Source organism: Triturus cristatus, chromosome 5_1 (genome assembly GCF_964204655.1).
Source record: "Triturus cristatus chromosome 5_1, aTriCri1.1, whole genome shotgun sequence".
In the NCBI taxonomy this organism is placed as follows: Eukaryota; Metazoa; Chordata; class Amphibia; order Caudata; family Salamandridae; genus Triturus; species Triturus cristatus.
The window spans coordinates 386,922,482-386,935,183 of record NC_140587.1 but is presented as its reverse complement, the minus strand read 5'-3'; the positions used below and the strand labels follow the sequence as shown (position 1 = coordinate 386,935,183).

The following is a 12,702-nucleotide window of genomic DNA, read 5'->3' as shown; positions in this document are numbered from 1 at the left end:
CGAGCCCAGCGGCCGTTCCTTCATCCATCACTTCCGCGGCGGCAACCGGGTGGCAGGCCAAATATCCGGAGCAGGCCCTCTCCCGGCACCACGCTGCGTGCTCCGCCGCTCACTGCTAGGCCCCACTCCCCCCGCAGCGGCCAAGTCTCTCACTTCCGAGGCACCAATGCCCTCCCAGCCGGTCCAGGCGCCGCCGGCCAGTCCCCACTAGGCCTCTCAGATCTGGGGCAGACGTAGGATTATTCCGTGCGTTCCGGTGAGAGCACGGCTCAGGGGAACCTCCAGCTGCCCCACAGCGAGGCCATCCCCAGTCCCCTCCGCAGCTCTGCACCGCAGGACCCCCCCGGCGTGACGGGTCCGGGCTCTCGCCACCAAGTGCAGGCGCCAGGTACTCCCACGCAGCAATGGAGCCGTCCTCACTTCTTCTCCGGTCGGCCTGTCAGCCCCTCCATGCCGTCTCCTGCCGCATACACAGGCTCCTGTCCACGGGCCTCCCCGCCAACCTCCTCACCAGGCTGCCGTACCCGCTATGGTGGTGGGCCGGATCCGACACGCCAGCCGTCTCGCCTCACTCCACCACGTTCTCAGGCCAGCCGGAGGCCCCCCGTGCGCCCGTCCCGGCCTCCCGCAGCGTCCCGAGGGTGAGCCTCCTTCCAGCCAAGGCGGCGGCGCCTTCTCCTCGGGATCTCCGCCGTGGTTTGCGGTCCCGCCTTCCCCGGCGTCCAGGAGTAGGCCTCAGACCCCGGCCTCTCGTCGTCCCGTACCCAGGCTAGGAAGTGCAGGGTCCGTTCTCGGGCGTCCCCGCTAGTTGCTCGTGCAGGCTCCTGACCGCGCGCCTCTCTTCCACTCTCTGCACCAGGATGTCGCCCTCGTCAAGGAGGTAGGCCGGGTCCGACCCGCCAACCTCCCCGCCACACTCCGCCATTCTCTTTAGTTAACTTGGCACTGCTGCTATTGACATTTTTAAAAACCTTATACCCATAGCGCCACCAAGTGACGGAGGAGATGGTTGGAATGTTTTTAAGGAAGCTGTAGCAAGACTTGAGAAACAATTTGAAGATGAATCTAATGTGATGATTGAGAGACATGCCTTTCATGAAAGGAAACAACTAGCTGATGAGACTGTTGAAGAATATGTTGCAGCCTTGAGGGTTTTAGCGGCAAATTGTGAATTTGGGGCAAATGTGGACTTCTGCCATTAGAGATCAATTTGTATTTAATTGTGAATCAAAAAAAATAGAAGAAAGGCTTCTTGCATGTCGTAATTCTACGTTGGCTGAAGTTATAGATTTAGCCAAAGGCATTGAAAGATCTATTGAATCTTCAAAAATTATTTCAGCTGAAGAAATGAAAAGTACTAACAGTGCTTCTATTTGTACTGTTCAATCTCATCATAAGAGTTATGTAAAAACAAGTAGAGATTACAATTTGAGCTGTTATAGGTGTGGATCCAAGTCACACTTGGCAAACGCTCATGATTGTCCTGCCCTTAAAAGAAAATGTACTAAATGTGGTAAAATTGGGCATTTTTCGTCAGTATGCAAAGCACCCAAGGAAATTCTAGTACTAGTGTGAATAATATTTCAAATGTTGAGCAGTATATGCAAAATTTACTTCTTACCATTTATGATTCATTTGATGGTTTTATCAATAATCTTACTGTTCCTTTTAAGGCTCCTCTGGGAACTGTTTTAGTTGGTAAGGTAGCTTTCGAAGCCATGGCTGATTCAGGTTCACCGGTGACCATTTTGTCTGATGTTTTCTTTAAAGAGAATTGGGTGGGTGTCAATCTCACTGTTTCTGATATTAATCCTAAAGCTTTCGGCAATTTTGATATTCAAATACTAGGCTTCTTTGAAGATACCTTGGAATTTGAAAGCCGCAAAATATTGACTAAGATTTATGTGGCTATTGATGGTAAAATCATTGTTGGGTGGTATGATTTAGGTAAGTTGGGTGTAATTATATGTCCAGGGTCTGATCGTCCTATCCAGCTGAGGGATATCCTCATTAATGATATTTCTTTAGAGAAGTCTTCTCTGGATACTATTTTTAATAAGTACAAAAGTGTGTTTTTGGATGTGGTTGGTCAAGTGAAAGGTGACACACACAAAATAAAACTAAAAAAAGGAGCTCTACCCATTCAACATAAGGTGCGCATGGTGCCCTTAGGTGTTAGAGATAAACTTAAATCGCATCTAGACTCTTTGTGTGCTGAGGGCATTATTGAGTCCACTGACTGTTCTGAGTGGGTTTCTGCAATCGTTATTGCTCTTAAAAAAAAAATCAAGATCTCAGGTTATGTGTGGACCGTAGGTCACTCAACAAAAACATTGTTGTTGATACATATCCTTTACCAAGGATTCAAGAAATGTTATCTGCTGTAAATGGTGCAAAATATTTTTCGATAATAGATTTGAAATCTGCTTATCATCAGGTAGTCCTTGATGAATCCTCAAAAGATCTTGTGGCTTTTATTACTCCATTTGGTGTTTATAGATTTTTGAGAATGCCGTTTGGGCTGGCCTCAGCGGCCATCGTTTTCCAGAAAGTTTATTTCAAGGTTTAAAAGGAGTGCAGTCTTTTCAAGACGATATTTTAATTTTTGCTAAGACTGGTGAACAGCACAATTCCATTTTAGAGAAAGTTTTGCAAATCTTAGACAGCAAAGGTATGACTGTGAGCAGGGACAAATGTAAATTTATGGTTGATGAAATCAATTATTTGGGTCACAGAATTACCCCTGATGGTATTTTTCCTAAAGATGATCTCATCAATACTTTGGAGAAAGCAAGCTAACCACAAGATAAAGATTCTTTACGTTCTTTTCTTGGGTTGAGTGAGTACTATGCCAAGTTTGTAAAGGGTTATGCTCTGGTTGTTGAGCCCCTTAGACAACTCCTCAAAAAAGGTTCAAATTTCATTTGGACAGATATCCATGATGAAGCTTTTAGAAATGTAATTAAGCTTATTGCCAAAGCACCAGGTCTTAACACTTTTGATCCTCAAGGTAAATCTTACATTACTGTTGATGCTAGTGCTATAGGATTAGGTGCTGTGTTCACACAGATTGTTGATGGTAAAGAAAGAGTCATTTCATTTATTTCAAGAAGTATAAGGGGTGCAGAAGTACATTATAGCACTATCGAAAAGGAGGCTCTAGCCTGTGTGTGGGCTGTAGAGAAGTTAAAAATAATTCTTTGGGGAAGACCTTTTGTTCTTGTCACGGACCATAAACCACTTGTTTATATGATGGATGGTGTCAGGAGTGGAAAAGCTTCATCCAGGTTGGTCAGGCTAATTGCTAGATTGCAGGAGTTTAATTTTGAAATCCAACATATTCCTGGTGGAAAAAACTTTACAGCTGACTGTTTATCTAGACTGCCACCGGCTATTGAATCAGGAGATGTGATTATTGATCAGCATGAATGTGTTGTTGCATTAGTAGATGCTGTTGATTCATGTAATCTAGCGGTTTCTGAAAAGGAGTGGAATGAATATGCAGCCATGTATACCATTTTGTCTAAAGTTAAGCATTTTGTGATGAATGGGTGGCCATCGTGCAAGAACTTAGAAATTCCTCTCAGGAGCTATGCACAAGTTGCTAGTGAACTGAGCATTGAGAATGAAATGTTATTGAGGCAGGATTTGTTTGTACCACCGGTTGGTGTTAGGAATAAACTTATTCAATTAGCCCATTCTGGACATCCTAGGATATCTGGAACCAAGAAATTGCTTATAATACACTACTGGTGGCCCGGCATGGATGCATGTGTTGAAAGTTTTGTGGACAAATGTTCTATTTGTGTCAAATCAGATAAACACTGGAAAGTTTCTACAGAACCTTTGTCAATCCGAGATGCTCCCATGGGTCCCTGGGAAAAACTCTCTATTGATTTTTTGGGGCCGTATGAATGTTTCGGTAAAGAAAAAAGATTTTTAATTGTACTTATTGAAGATTTTTTAAAGTGGCTATACTACACCTTTGTGGAACATCCTGTAACTGATGAGGTTATCTCTTTTCTGTAACATGTTTTCAGGATTGAAGGGGCACCTGTCTCTATTTTGTCTGATAATGGCGTGCAATTCGTTTCAAATAAGATGCAAAGCTTTTTGAGGAAGTTTAATGTACGTGCTGAAAGAGCACCACTTTACAGTCCTCGTTCAAATGACCAAATTGAGAGGGCTAACCGATTTATAAAATACGGTATCCAAGCTGCTTTGGAAAGCAATCTTGATGTATTTGAGCTCCTTAAAGAAAAAATTTGGAGTTATCATATAACTCCTAATACATGCACAGGAGTTTCTCCATATTTTTTAATGAGAGGCAGACAAGCAAGATCTTTGATAATGCCTTTCTTTAAAACGAATATTCAGAGTGGTACTTTTGAGTCTTCTATCATTAAAGCTAGAGACATCATTACGGATTCTCGAATCTATGGGAAATCTTATCATGACAATTATCATAATTCTAGAAGCAAAAATGTAAAGGTGGGTGATTGGGTGCGCATCATTAAACCTACTTTGACACGTAAGGGATCATCTAAATTTACGGTTCCTGTTAAGGTTGAAAAAGTCACTGATTCCACTGTTTTGTTGATGGGCAAAGGGTGGTGGAGCAAAAGTTCCATTGTTGTTCTCAAACCAGGTCAAGAATCTTTTTTGGGAAAAATGGGGGATGGGGATGGGGGTAATGTTTGGTTTGATGAATTTTGCTCTGAAGAATCTGTTCCTTCAGGTAATTCTTGTGATCCTGATTCTCTTCATTCTGACGTTAATGTTAATAGTGATTCTTCCACTCATGATGACTCTGTTGTGCAGAAGAGGTGTACCAGACTTCCCAAGAAATTAGATGATTATATTCTGGAGTAACTTTTGTTTATTTTGTTGTGAAAAGATACATGGGGTAAACATATCTTTGTGCACTATTCTTTATAGAGTTAGAACGTGTGATGTCATTTTCATTGTCTCATCACTTTCCAATTGTTTTATGTAATATGGAACTTTCTGAGGTATGAGCTTGGGTTTGAATGTCAGCGAAGCGGTTGGAGCTGACCTGATAGGGCGCCTGAGCTTGTGCACCAGTGGGTCCTTCTTTGGCACTGGAATAAAAGAGTACTTTTCTACCTACGACTCCGCCCTCTTCTTTACAATATCCTACTGGGCTTCTCAACCAAATCCTTGTGGTCTTCTCAACCAATCGATTTTATCCACACTCAGTGTGGGAGGGTATGCTCAGACGTGAGTCCCTTGCTCATTGCACCATCAGGATTCAGGCAAGCCGGGCCGACAAAGGCTGTGATGCCAGAAACCGGTCCCCGGAAGCTTGTTTCCTTCCCAGTATAAGAATTGGCTTGGTAGTTTGGTTTGCCCTGTTCCCATCATGCACTGGGACAGGTACAGACTAATTTGCATGTAGCCGGGTTCTGAGCTGGGATGGTGCAGTGAGCTAAAAAACGGTGATTGATTAAAACCATGATCTCTTGACTTGGTAAGAGTATTCTGCATCATTCAGAAACTCTGTCCATCACCACCACCCCCTTTTTCCCAAATCGGTCTTCTCAACCAAGCCATGAAATGCCACGACACTGCACCCTTGAAATACAAGATGAACCTCCAGCGAGTTCAGATGTAAATTAAGGCTGACAGGGTAGCTCTTCAAGCATCCACTTCTACCCTGGTAGAAAAAAGCTCCAGGAACCTAAAAATGTATAACTTACTGCAATACTTGGTCATGGAAAATATACCAAGCAAATCTGTACCACTCATATCGAGACCCAAATTAACTTCAAGCGCACTCGAAATGTGTCTCAAGAACCAAAGACAAATTAAAGAGCCAAACCTAATTCATATCAGGACTTCCCAAAGAGGCACACACGATGGGCAGCTTAATGAGAACACTAAACTGTGTGGGCCATTGCTATAGAGCTGCAGTTGTCCATAGCACCGTAGTAGCAGACTGCATCATGGAAAGTAAATTAGTGAACTAAAACCTGTTTCACTTGCACCCTACAAGCTAAGATGTAGCTACTCAGCTTGCTCCTGGATATTAGGTTGTAAGACTTTACAGAATAGGACAAGCGTTTGGTGAAGGCACATTAAACGTGTAACCCTAAAAAATAAATACCCTCCTTCTTGATACTTTTCAGTGCCTGCTAGCGAAAGTCTGCTCTCAAAAAGATTTAAGAGTCCACATTATCTGTCACCCACCAGGTGGTAAAGCAGGATCATAGAATAAGCCAGTTTCTGATTAAAACATCTAAATAAATTGATAATCCTCACCCTATTTAAAACTTTTGCCGATGTGTGCTAGAATTTGCACATTATCCAGTACCAATGTGAATCTGGCAAGCCAAACCTACATTTACACCTTGCCATTAAGTCCCTCGGTGTGTATTTTACTCTTTTGTAAGAAAAGCCATAAAGCAGTGTTTTGTGTTGGATTGTTTTTTTATTACACCGCAATCTGTTATTGAGTGCAGCAGCCTAAAGCGTGAGCATCATTTGAGAGCAAGCGCACCAGGAAACTAAAACTTTGCTTTGTTTATGCTTTGGCATCAAATTAAAAGTTTCCTTCAGTCAGTTTTCCAGAAGAATACTCTGTTGTCGTACGGCTTTTGATGGGATTGGGCATGGCCAGTTTAATATGTCTAAGCCCTGTTGGTACTATTGGTTGTCAGTTATATTTCCGTTTCTGACTGATTCAATAAAAAAAAACACAAAAACAAGCATTAGCAAAGCGAATAGGTCTGGTGTTGGCCATCAGCCTTCTGGCAACTAGTTTTATTTTGTCATGTTTTTTGCAAAACGTTATCTAAAAAAATAAACTTTTTTGTTTTAAAAAAAAAGTCCACACATTCCCATAATACTACCTTGCACTGAAGTGTGTGTATGTATTTCTTGTGAAAGTTAGCCAGTGCCTGAAGTGGGATGATAATTTGCCCCTTCATGCATGCTAGAGTTTGTGAAACTATGCTTAAACTGAAATTGAATACTTTCCTTTCCTTCTGGATACCTATTTAATAAGCACCTAGCAACATGAAATAAAGGGCAGTTTTCAAATAATAGGTCAGCAGTTCATCCTGACACCCTCGGCAACAGTGTCACATGCCATAGATAAACTACATATCAGTCATTCCAGTGTCAATCCATTCATTCTCACTCTAGGTATTAGGTCCCCTTTCCTCATCCGTTATCTTCAGGTCTTCCTCAGACCCCACATTCTTCTAGCCACCCCCTACTACCCAACACCATGCCTTAAGCATGATTACCTTAATACACACATCCAGTGGCGGCTAGTAGGAAATGAGGGTTGCGGGGCTGGGGTGGTTTGAAAGTATAAAAAAATAAAACACACTTACCTTTACTGCTTCTTAAGTCCCTACCTAATGCTTGTCCACAAATGAACAGCTCTTTTCTTCACCCCTACTTCCTTCCTTGTACTCCCCACCTGCTCCTTCTGCCTACCGACGTCCTCGTAATTCATCGCATAACACTTGGTCATCCTCACGTTAACGTAACTACCTCTAGGTCATTGCCACATCTGTGATGGACAAAACATTTTTGGTAGGGAACTCCATTGACTTCCTGTACAGAGAATATGGCAATTCAAGCTCCTGACCCATGTATGTATACAAGGCCCTGCACATATGCGGACCCGTCTACATAAACCACCGCCTGAACTTCCATCAGCCCACCAGACACCTCCCCTATGTGTCCTTTTCTTTAACCCTCACTCCCTGCATTTGACGTAGCAGATGTGGAGGTTGCTCCATCTCATACCTAGCAGCGAAGACATAGAATGAGCTACTCTTTCATTTACTGACCTCCTCATCTCCTCCAGAGTTCCAAAAGCCCCCTGTAGACCTGGCTATTTGGCTAATCAGCTGTACCCTGCCAGCGCCTGGATACCCTCACGGGTGACAAGCGCTCTTCAACTTTGCTGACTGAAATGTACTGATTGATTGGCTTCATTTCAGATTTATTAGCATTCAACGTCTGGCTCTGTGATTACTCCTCCCTAATATGTTATGTATGCATTTCTCCAGAATATGGAATCTAATAACCAAACTGCCCTAGCAGGACTGGAAACAGGTTTGCAGTTGTCTTAAAAATGAATAAATAGATACAAAGACTTTACTTTGAATTAATGTGAAGTTAGGCCAGTAAGATGTCCCCCCCCCCCCCACCTACATTTTCCTGCTCATTTCTTCTGCTCTACTTTATAGACCAACCCTTTCTGTAGCGAGAGCTACTTCTGATCAGTGAAAATAATCGTAAGCTATTGAAGGCTAAGCAACTTGCGTTGTTACCAGACACCCTCATGCCCAGCTCTATGACTTTAACCTTAATGCCCATAGAACCACATACCATGATTTGAACAACATACTTTGACTAGGGGCACTATGACAGGACTGCCATGTGTCAGTGAGAGTGTGATCTTTGGGGATGCATGAACATGTGTGTTTATGAATGGGATAAATGTGTATGGGTTTAGAACCTATGTCGTAAGTACTTGTGGCACTGGAATACATGTTGTCATATGTGGAACCGTTACATGTATAATACAGACATATAAGCACTTTTTTAAATGGGAGCGATTTAAAGTGCAGAAAATGTTCTGCAAAAATGTTCATGATATGGAAAGTTTTTCACTACTTTCAATTTCTCCCACTCAAAATAATGGCTGTATTTTTCTGTTATAAATATGTTTACCAGCCACTGGGAGTACAATTCCTACTGTGTGTAGAGGCAACACTTTGAAAGGGGAGAATATTAAACTGAAGAGTTAACGTTGTTATATGGATTCCATAAAACTCATCATGTAAATTTAATTCCATTTCCAACTGTCTCATTTACAAACACCTGGCTTCTTGCTCCCAGTGGCCTGTCGACACGGTGCCATATTTATAACCGAAAAATACACCCATTTATTTAAATGGGAGGAATTTAAATTGAAGAAACATGCTTCATAAAACAATGTTTAAACGTGCTTAATAAAACCTTGGATTTTACGAGGGAACGTCGGAAACTAAGGCTTGTTGAAAGATCCTGGAGAAACTCTCCCTCCATAACTAGCCTCAAGCTTTTAAGGATTACAAGAAGTGCCTACAACAAACATATCCGGGGGGACAAAACTGATCACTTTAAGGCTCAGCTCGATAAGGCCAAAAAATCTCTTTGAAATCATCAAACAACAAGCAAACCACTCTACCAATCAACTCTCCACATTCAAGGACTCTCTTCCGAGTGGTAAGGAGTTCTCTTCACACTTGGGGAAAAGACAAAAAAGATCGAGCTAGAACTGCAACGATCCTTCCCGTCCTATTTCCAATATCATGACCTTAGCCAAACTACTTGAGAAGTGTGTAAACACACAACTCTGCAACCACATTGAACAGTTTCAGCTACTGGACCAATACTAATCGGGCTTCAGATCTGGACATAATACCGAATCTGCATGAACACTCATTATTGATGACACCCTTAGGTTACTTGACCAGAATGAACCTTGCTTACTTTGATCTTTAATCAGCCTTTGGCACGGTCAAACATGACCACTTCATTGACTTTCTTGAAAAAAGGATGGGGTAACGGGTCCAGTCCTAAATTGGTTTGCGTCGTTCCTTCAAATTAGAATGCAAAGAATCAAAGTCAACCCACACTATTCAACCTGTACTTGGAACCTTTTACTGAAATTTTGAAACACACAAGCATACTCTATCACATGTACGCCGATAATACTAAATTGTATCTGAAAATGTATTCACCAGACATCAATACTCTCAACTCTGCTCTTCTGAAAACTCAACAGTGGCTATCTCACAACCACCTTATGCTAAATACCCTCAAGACAGAGTTCCTCCTGCTGGCTCCCCACAATCATCCTTCCCTCGTTCAAGTCTGGCTTAAACAACTAACAGCCCTCATTGGCACCCCACACTTTGTTGACTCAACTAGAGCATTAGTAATAACTTTGGACAAATACCTGAATATGCAGGACCACATCAGTGCAACAAAAAGAGGAGCTAATCACCATCTGTACACCTTAAAGAAAATCGAACCATTTTTGCCGCCTGAAGCCATGCAACCAGTAGTCCAAACCCTAGTCACCTCCCGTTTAGACTACGGAATTGTGACCCTGGCCGGTCTACTCAAAGCTAAACTGGCCCCTTTAAGGGCCACACTGAACTCGGCGGCCAAGCTCATCACGGGATCTAGAAAATGAGATTACATCACACCAGATCTAATCCAACTCAACTGGCTGTCGATCGATGCAGGAATCAGATACAAGATAGCCTGATTGATACATAAAGCGCTGCATCAGAACACACTTACTTACTTGGCTAATAAGCTTGAATTATCAGGTGGGAATCGAGCCCTAAGAAGCTCAAATGCTCTACTGTTAAAGCTACAAAAGTTCAAAAAGAAGAGAACCGACAACCGCACATGTTCTGGTCTTGCTCCAAGAATATGGATTGCTCTCCCTCCCCATATCAGAACGAACCCTTCGACCTCTGCTTTTAAAACTGAAGTCAAAGCATTACTCCTGAATAGCCACCTACGACAATAGACCTGTAACCCTACAAGCCATCTGCATTCGTTTCACATCATTGACCCACTTACCTACCATGCAGTGTGCATCCGTTGTAACTACGTTTAGCTCTATTGTTTTCTGCATTAGTGAATGTGATGTATCCTCCTCGGTTATCAGTGCAACTTCTCAACCAAAATGTACAGTGCTCTAATACCCTGCTGAGTCTTGTTCGCGCTATATGAAACCTTTCAAAATAATAAAATTAATAAATGTAGTTCACATGGTAGCTCACAATCAACTGGTTGGAGTCACCTGATATAAACCATTCCCAAAGAACTGCGCATTCACAGATGCCCTAACTGATGCAATTTTAGAGACCACAGTAAACAACCCCAACTCATGCAATCTGTGGGACATGAATATTTGATTCGGCTACCCTGAACTTGTACTAGCAAGAGATCGCAACAAATCTAGAGGGTATCAACTTCCAGAACACCACACAATGACCGGACTCTCACCCTTTATCTACAGTGACCATCACTTCATCTCTTTCAATACCAATCTCCCAACCAGGAAAGTATCAGCAGAAGAGGCCTAGAGCAATAGTAGTTTCAGACACTGAAAGAAACTAAAACTTACTACGCTGGAATCCTAACTCCGCAAAACGGCACTAAACAAACCAGTAACAGAAGTGACAGAGTTCTACAAGAAAACTCCCAAAGATTGCAGCATTTATTTTTTTCAAATTGATACCTCTTGCCTCCGATTTCTCACCTTGTAAATATTCCTTAAGTGTCAGACTGGATCTGAAAACGTTTCAGCAGTACTCTTGATTGCTAGTAGATGGCGATGTGTGGCTGCATGCCGACGTCCTTTGACTACTACACCCAGTTGAACCCGGAGGCCATAAGGGACCGCAGACCTAACCTTTAAGTCGTCAAACACGTAGATTACACAACATGCCTCGTCGAAGTCAAAATGAAAGTCTTGTATCCTCTCCTGATGTAGTTCCTGCGGCAGATCATAATCACAGTCCAAGTCTTTGGGTAATTCCAAGGAAAAGCATAAGAAGTTGAAGCGTAAATCAGCCCCTTCATACCACTTTCAAATTTCAGAGAGGGCTCAAGGGCATCATCGTGCCTCCCGGTCTCACCACCAATCTCGATCTGAGCTGATTTAGAGTCTAGTCCAGGCATACTCCATGTTTCTGGATTCTTCAAATGTTGCAGCAAGTAGGGGCCTCCTGAGAGGCCATGCTGTGCATTCTCTGCATATAACTGGCTCTCTGGTGTGCCTTTGGGCCCCAAATATCCACTAGGACTTCCAGTCGGACCTAGGGCGGCAGGTCCGCCCTAGGTACCATTTGTGCCCGTTAAACTCTTACCGAGTTCAGCACTGACTGGTGCATACTTCCATCTTGGCTCTGTTCCCTGCGCCGGCATCAATGCTGTGGACGGTGGATGAAGATGCAGCTCATTGTTCTGTCAGACTCTGAGCAGAATCCACCATGAGGAGACAAGTGTTCCCTCTAAATTGTCCATCAGGGCTATGCCTTCCTCATTTTTTATACCCTGCTGCACCTTCCACCAACATATGGGCAAATGACTGAGGATCATCTGTTAGCCTTGCAGAAGAGAGTCCGGTCCTCTTGGCAAAAGGGATCATAGAGAGACTTCTGGCTTCAGAAGTATGGGCTGGGCGTTACTCCTGCCACACCCTTGTGCTGAAGGACAGAGGCCTTCATCTTATTTTAGATCTTTGCCCTCTCAATATCTTTATGCGAAAGGACAAATTTAAGATGCTCACACTAGCCCAGGTCCTGTGTGCCCTAGGTCCCAGAGACAGGATGGGGGCATTGGACCTGCAGGACGCTTATTTACAAATCCGCATCCAGCAAGCCCACAGGCGCTACTTGAGATTCACACTGGGCCAGGAGCATTTTCAGTTCACAAGGCTCCAATTTGACTTCACCAGCATCCTTGGGATGTTTTCGCAAGTAAAGGCAGTAGTCACAGCACACCTTCAGAGTGCACCAGTCTTCGCCTACCTCAAAGACTGGCTGCTGCAGGTGGGCTCGCCCCACGCAGTCATCAACCACCTTCAGACGACAAACCTCCTAACATCGTTGGGGTTCACTATCAACATTCCGAAGTCACACCAGAATC

The 12,702-nt window shown here is 43.2% G+C and overlaps 1 protein-coding gene across 9 annotated transcripts in view; it reads left to right on the top strand.

The window, feature by feature from the left end:
- OXR1 (oxidation resistance 1) overlaps nt 1-12,702 on the top strand; it is a 1,797,650-nt gene that overhangs the window by 1,482,156 nt on the left and 302,792 nt on the right. The gene's annotated exons all lie outside the window — the stretch shown is intronic.